Consider the following 7,928-nt stretch of genomic DNA (forward strand, 5'->3'; position numbering starts at 1 on the left):
AAACCGTATTTATTGGCTTGGCATTTCTCTTAACGGAGCGCTTTCCTAATGATATTTGCTTAACTGTATTTGACAGCAGTTACGAACACGTCTCCGGTAAACAGGATCTATACTCCTTGCGCCTACAACTGCCTGTCAGCTCCTAAGCCAATCGCAGTAATAACCGCTGCATCATTTTAAATGTGGCTAAACCGACGTTGGACAAAATCAATCTGCCATATGCTGGCGCTGAAGGAAATCACTTGCACAGTTTGACGAATTGCTTGCAGTCCCTCCAGCAATCCATAACTCGCTCTCTTTCTTCCCCTTCTTCCCTCTCTCTCTGCACCCCCTTCTCTCCCCTTTCCTCTGAGACGCTCCCCCTTCTATTTTACCCTTTTTCGCCGACTCCAGGTAATCCGAAATGGCACTGACCCTTCGCATCCTCCGATTACCTCTCTGAAGCATGAACTTGGGATAAAATCACACATCAGAAAATTCGCGGTAATTATTTTGCGATGCTATCAGCACCGATCAATCACGCGCGCGGCCCACTGCTGGAATGCCGGGCACAGCCCCGGACGCGGACCCGCGTCCCGCCTGACTGACAGTTTTGGTAATTAAGTGATTGTATAGACCTCTCCGACTGTTCTAACAACCTTGTCAGGGCCTGTCTGTGGACAGAACAAGCTGAAATCAATGTGCTTCCTGCTCTCTGAGCAGTTCTGATCGTGTACTCAGACTGATCCGGGAGGAGGAATCTGACAAAAGGAAAACAGCAGCTCTAAACGATCGGATTATGGGGGAGGGGCAGGGGAGAGGTAGAAAGTTTACTTCTTTGTTGGGGGAAGGGAGAACTGGAGGCTTGGATCGGGTCATTAGGGCAGCGCGGAGCCCGGCGGCTGGCTGGGGGGTGGGGGGTGGGGGAGTGAGGCGAGAGTCCGGATGCGGGTATCACCTGGGCGCTCTGGCTGGGCTGGAGGTACCTCTCCCACCCTCCCGGGTGGGACGCGGTAGGGGGTAGGCGCCTCCTCCGGTTGCAGCGGAGGGGCCTGGCCAGGCCGCGGACAGCAGCGTCCCCGCACGCCGAAGCCACGATTCGGCGGTTCAATACGTTTTCACCCGGATTAGAAGCAGAGGCTGGTGGCTCAGTGTAAATGTCACGCGGCAGCTTTTAATAAAGAAATGTTCAGATTGTTAGATTGCGCAGTACAGTGTGAGTTCTGTGCGCCCCCCTTCCCAATCCGGCTTCAACCTCACCACCCCCTTTCCATTCCCGAACACACATCACACCTCATCGCGCGTTACCAATATATTACATATTCAGAGTGATCTCGCCGCAGCGCCCGCGGGAGGGGCACTCTCCCCGAGCTTAACATCCACCTCGCTGAGGGCTGCAGGACGCCTGGGCCGCCCGCCCGCACCAGGAGGAGGAAATAGACCCAGAACCGGCCTGCTCTGCGGGCGCTTCTTTTGCACTCCCACCCTCGAGTCTCGGAAAGAAATTCCCAGTGGGAAAGGGGTCCTAAAAGCGCCGAGCTAGGGGGCGGGACCTCCAGTTCTCGGCCCAGGGGCTTCAGTTAAGAGTATTTTAATTCTTTCACAACGGCCCTCCCAAACCTTAAAAACCTAACCAATTGAAGGCACACATACACAACAGGGGGAAAGGTAGCAAAGTCAATCCGCCGAGTTCAAAGAGCCGAGGCGCGCGAGCAGGCTGCGGGGTGCTCAGCGCTCGGCGGAATGCGCAGCAGAGGGTCCCATCGACCCTGCCAAGACGGCAGACCCCACTCAGGAGATACCCAGGGGTTTGTGTGTGTTGGGGAGGCGGCACACCCTACTCCATCCCACTGCTTGCCTGTCTCCTCTCCTCTGCCAGCCAAGAGCCGCCCATCCTCAGAGAAAACTGTGAGTGTGGGCACATTACGCACCATTAGGGAGACACTACAGTTTTAATGTGGCCTAATTAGTGCCGCTAACCGAGCAAATATTATTATATTGAATAATGATAATATGATGAAAATATTAATGCTTTTGAACTTTGCACGTGGGAGCCGTTCCTTCGGTTCTCCCGGGACACCCCAAGCATGCTCAGACCCACTAGCAGACGCCGTCCGACGCATCCCTGGGAGGGCGAGCCCACAGGCCAGCTGAGAACATACGTGTGTCATCGCAGACACATTAACCACACCCTGGGTCACGCCACTTATCACCCGCCACGCAAAAGACCGCCTTCTAATGGCGTCTTTTTTTTTTTTCTCCCTATAGCAGGCGGTAAAGCAAACCATACAGGAGTCCGCCGGGGTCCCTCTTCAACTGAGCTTCTGCTCCGCACCCCAGGAATGTTGTGGTGTGCGTGCCGTGTGTGTTCTGCCTTAACTAGGGCAGCCAGGCAGGTGGAGTTGCAGAAGGACCCACTTAATTAGCATTTAAATTCACAGCCCCCTCTTGTTGCCAAATACTTCTCCCTTGGGAATTTGGTGAAAAGTAGGCATTTAACAATTAGGATATGCGGAAGGCTCCTCAAAATAGAGAGTCAAATTCTTAATTCTCTTAGCGAGTTTGAAGGATCAAAGCCATGAGGAAACGTGAACGGGTTGGCTGGGAGGCACTTAAGTGGCTGGAAATGGTGTGCCCGCGTCCCAGATGATTAGCACACCTACTCCCTCTTCCCTTTAGGCACCCCACCCCATTCTTATGGAGCCGAAGGAGACAGAGCCGAGGTGGCTGGCCGTCCAGTCCTTGCTGCCTGAAGACAGGCCAGTTCTCTCCCGGTTGCTGGGCTGAACTTGGGTCAGGGCCTAAGAAGAGCGTTCCAAGTGAAGCCATCGCTCTGTCCGGGGAAATGGGGATGAGTGGTCCTGGCCAGAGAGCGCCCCCTCTCGGGCTGAATTGCTCCCTCTCCCTGCTTGCGGCTCATAGTTCGAATTCCTGCACATTTGGGGGAGCCCCTTCCGGGAGGCAACGTCCGGGTTAGCGGATCCTGTTGTTCTCGCACGCAACCCCTTCTACCCCGCCGGGTGCATCTGGACTAGAATTCGCCTCCTAGACACTTGTCCAGTTCATCAAGTCCCAGGGCAGGGACGGGCTGTTCCGCAGGGGTGAACCTTGGAGTTGGAAGATTCGGTAGACCTCAGAGGTGGCCAGAGGGGTCGGAGACCGCCCCACACTTCCCTAGGTCTGGGAATCCAACCCCCACCCCCACCCCCGCACCAGAGGCAGGAGCCGGGGCGGGGAGCTTTCAATTTGTTCCACTGATGACTCTAACTTAATAAGGCGATTGATTAGCGCTCAAAGTGCCGTTTTAATTAGCCGCTTGTTAATTAACATCGCAAATGAATTTCCTCTTCTCTGATTGGCATCTTCGCCCAGCTCTCTGAGGCTTTCGTTTCTTCTCTGCCTCCGCCCCTCCATTCCCTCTTAACCTCAGGAGTTGATACAAGATTCAGCTACCTTCCTGAGCTTTCGAGGCCTCAGAATTCTTTTTACAGTGGGACGTGGCAGTGTCACCCGGGGGTCCTTTCATTTCCCCAGGAGCTGATCTTCAATGGACAATGATTTAGTTTAGGAGGAGTGAAATAAAATCTTCCCCCGCCCCAATCCTCTTCCAACCGCCTCCACTTTCTCATCTTCTCTCTCTCCACCCCTGCCTCTAAGGAGGACTTCTTTCTCCCTCCACATTTGCAACCCTAGAAAGAAGAAAGGAAGCGGGAGTAGAGGAGGGGAGGAGTTGTAGTTTGAGGAGGCTGGGCCATGTCTGGGGATCGAATCAAACCTGCTGCAAAATTCTGCTGCTGAGGTCTGTAGGCATGTACTGTTAGTCAGCTTCTGTTCCGTCCAAGGTGCTCTTCCCGAAGCAGAGATCTCTAGAGCCAACAGGATACCCACAACTGGCAGCCCAGCTCCATTGTCAGGAGATTAAAAGTTTGGACAATGTGTGGACGTTTTTGCACCATGAATACTCTTAGCTACCATACAAATCCCCCTATATATCCCCCTACTTGCGATGTACCCTTTTTTTTTTTTTTTATGACTGAAGACACACTTTATTTCCTTCAGGAAGCCTCCGTATTCTCCCAACTCCTCCCAAGGCAGGCAAGACTCCTGACTCTCTTTTGCATCCCCAGTGTAGCAGGTTCATGTTGCATCCCCACGGTAGCAGGTATCATGGCATCTATGACAATTTCCATCATGCTCAAGCTCCCCTCAATCCTCTGAGGTGGGTTAGTGTCTCATTCTCAAGCACCTGGCATAGAATGCACATACAGTAATGTTTATTGACTGAGTGAATGAACAAAATGAGTGAGGGAAGCAAGAAGGGAAATCAAATATGGTTACTGTATGTTGCTTATAGCTAGAAATAACCACCACCTTCGCATTGTTCATTTGCCAATCTCTTGCTTCATATTTTGTAAAGAGCTTTGACAAAGAAGGTCTAATTTGGTCATCACAATCACCCTATTCAAGGTAAGGACAATTTTTCCCTTTACTAGAGAAGAAAGGTGGTCATCAGAAAGGTTAAGTGCCTTACTCAAGAGCATGGGAAAGTGGCAAAATGAGATCAAAACTCCCTCTTCCAGCATTCTTTCTCTACATCTCCACTGGCCTTCCTCCTGATCATGCTGGCACAACACACTTCTAACATCCAAAGGAGAGCCAACTTCACTAGATCTCTGCTGAAGTGCTGATCTTTAAAGCTGTGGTGAAGCTCATGGCTCTCACAGATTTTCTTACGATACCAGAACTCTCTCTTTCAAAACTTTGTCCCTCTAGAACAATTAGTAATTACAAATTCTTATCATTTTATTCTATTAAAACAGTTTTCAGTTACCTTATTCTTTTTCATCTACTTTGCCTTTCTCTCTCCGCTCCCAATCTCCACTCCCCTGGTTTCTGTCTATTTAAGGGACTCAATTTCAGTATTTTCTTTTCTTTCTCTTTACTACATTACGTTTCTAAGCAAGTATGCATCAAGTCCTTAAGCAGTTGGAAATATATTTATATACTGAAAAGAAAAATAAAGAAAACTTCCGACGTTCCTGTAGCTTTGAAATGCTGAGAGGTCACGCTATCATCAGGGAGCCAGCCTTAGAAGAGAGAGGGCTTATTTGTGCATCTTGCATCTTTTAAAGAAAGAAACAATAGCCGGCTTTCTCGGCTCGGGGCTCTTGGCGCCGCCCAGTGGAGGGAAGCGCCTTTGCACTTCAGTCCCGTCAGTTGGCATTGTCATCATGCGGACACTTAACAAACGTTCAAAACAAATATGATAGGAAGAAACACCAGTTCCAAATTCATCGTAATCTATAGGTGCATTTCTTCAAAGTTCACTTCCTTTAAAAAACTGATGCTCCAGTTTAAACACAACCCCAAATCTCGCTTGTTAAAGTGAACGAAGGAGACTATGTGTATTAAGGAACAGAACTTGTTAAAATACATGAATGTTTGAATCATTATTTGTGGTGGGGAGGGAGCACCTTAAGTGGTAATCAGGACTGACGTGTCCTTCAAAGCAGAAGGAAAAGTTTGTTTTCTATTATCCACATTTGGCAAATAACTGCTTTCTGTGTAAGAATTCCAAAATCTTCCAAAAATTAAAGAATTTTTTTCTTCATTCGTCTTTTTTTTTTTTTAAAGGAAATGAAGGCCTGAAAGTGGAAGATCATTTTCAAACTTATGTCGCTTTGGGGACTATATTTATTTTATCTTAAATTCAGTGGTAAAATCTGAGATTAAATCCAGTGAATGCATTTCTTTTTTCTGTATGGGAACTGAAAGTGTGATTAGTCTATACCCTGTTCTATTTCTGAATTTGTATTTTTTAAATAAAAAGTTAATTATGTTTGCTCTGCTAGAAAGTATATGACTTCTTGGGCGTATAGATTATATATACTCTTAGAGAAGAAAACAATGGCAAAAGAGGAATGGAGAAAAAAGAACTGAAAAAAAGTTAAGAAACAAAAGCCCAGCTCTGAAGAATTTGATTTTCATTAAGTGTGCGATCTGGTCTTTGAGCCCCTCTCTTGGATATTCAGGCCACCACTGGCATATCCTCTCTAGTAGGGACCCAAAGATAGGAGCCTTGATAAAAGTCAAGGTTGTATTATCCCCTCACAATTGTGATGTGGAAAGCTGATCTCCTAACACCCCACCCAAAGAGACCTCCCATGATCTTAACCTTTCTTAAGAAAACACGATCTGAGAACCTCACAAGGTGGGGCCTACTGGGCTTCCGTCTTCTTTGCTTTAGAGTTTTCCTAAAAGGAACACGGCTCTTCTCGAACTCTCACCTTCCTCTCATCCTTTCTTTTTAGATTTCATTTTTTTCCGTAGGGTCATATTTCTATCTCCCCTGCTAATGTTGTGAATTATTCCAAGCAAAAATTCCTGTTAAACTGCCCAATACAAGCTGTGCGATCAGCCTTTTGAGCTCATGAGTCATTTTAGGCGTCGGAACAAAACAAAAACAGGCTGAAATGAATTATTTATCAAGGTCGAGAATAACTGATTTGTGCAGTGCCCTTAGTTCTGGACCTCAAATTTGTTTTCTCCTCCTCCCTACTTCCCACCCAGAACAGTCAGTGAGGGAAGTGTGGTTAGAACCCCAGGTTTGGGAGGAAACGCACTCCATTTGGGGAGTGGCAGCTGATGTCAGAATGAGAAGAACCCCAATTGATATTTGGAGGGAGAATAATATGTAGCATACACCTGTAGTCTCGGGCCGTCCCAGCGCCCTTCCCACAGAAGTCAACTGTGCCAGGGGTGCGCGAGGGTGTTGGGTTCCGCGGCCTTACGGGTGGGACACTGCGGCCTTCTGCAAGATAGATGCCCGCGCAAGTCCCGGGCCGGTGGTTTCGAAATACCCGCCCGCTGGCAGGCCGAGACCGGGTTGGCAGGCTCCCAGGAGGGTCTGGTCGCTCCAAAGGCGGCCGAGTCAACCCTTCTCCAGCATCATGCAGGCCCTCTGCGGCTTCCCAGGCCAGAGGAGCTCAACCCCAGCGGGCCGGCCCACCGCGCGCCCGCGAGGGGCTCCCCGCACGCCCTTCGGCCCGCTACGGCCTTTGCCTGCAGCTCGCCCCGCGTCCCCGCCTCCGCTCATCAACCCCGGGTCCTCCGCCAAACTCCCCTCGCCTTATGAGAAAAGCGAGAGCTGCCCGGATTGTACATCTCCTCGCCTTGGTCTTTTCTCTCCCTGATGTTCTCCTCAGAGACAGACCCGTGAAAACACGGCACAAAGATAAGAAACAGCTCAACACACCCTTGAAACAGCGCGGGCTTTTTTCTGGGTCAAACACAGCGAACTCCCTAGGAAAGCGCAGGAAGGATGACTCTCCAACCTCCCCCCTCCTCCCTCCCGGACCGAGGGCTCACACGGGTGCGGTTGCGACAGAAAGGAGGTATCTTGTCCCAGGAGGTCTTTTGCCTCCCTGACACCACCCAGTCCCCCGTCCTCAACGGAAAAAATCTGTTCCACGGAAAGGGACCTTCAGAACTGCAACTAAACCCCAGATTTCGGCCCAGCCCTTGGAGACTTTAAAGGCCATTTTCTAACATCATTCTGCACCTAGTCACGGAAGCGATGCCAGCCATTCAGATTCATAGGGTTCTTAAAATGGTAATTTGGAGTAAAATGTAACTCAAAGAACTTTGAATCATTCATTAGCACCTTATAATTACTCTGCTAATTAGGTTGACACGGCACTTAATCAGGAGTAATACGCCGTCTTGTCACTGGCACTTCCCATTACTCTGACATTCAACAAGAGACAGGTTGGAGACGTCCTAGAGAAAATAATGTAAGTTGATACCCTCCGACGAGGCGTCACAGTCATGCCACGCTCCAGGTCCCAAGTGGATCCACAGTGACTGTTTCCTTTCCAAATGAGCGGCCGGATGGGGGGGCAGAGGGAGAGAGAGAGAGAGGGAGAGAGAGAGAGAGGGAGAGAGAGAGA

Source organism: Callorhinus ursinus, unplaced genomic scaffold, assembly GCF_003265705.2.
Source record: "Callorhinus ursinus isolate GAN/ISIS: 27379988/994484 unplaced genomic scaffold, GSC_fseal_2.0 scaffold9, whole genome shotgun sequence".
Taxonomy (NCBI): domain Eukaryota; kingdom Metazoa; phylum Chordata; class Mammalia; order Carnivora; family Otariidae; genus Callorhinus; species Callorhinus ursinus.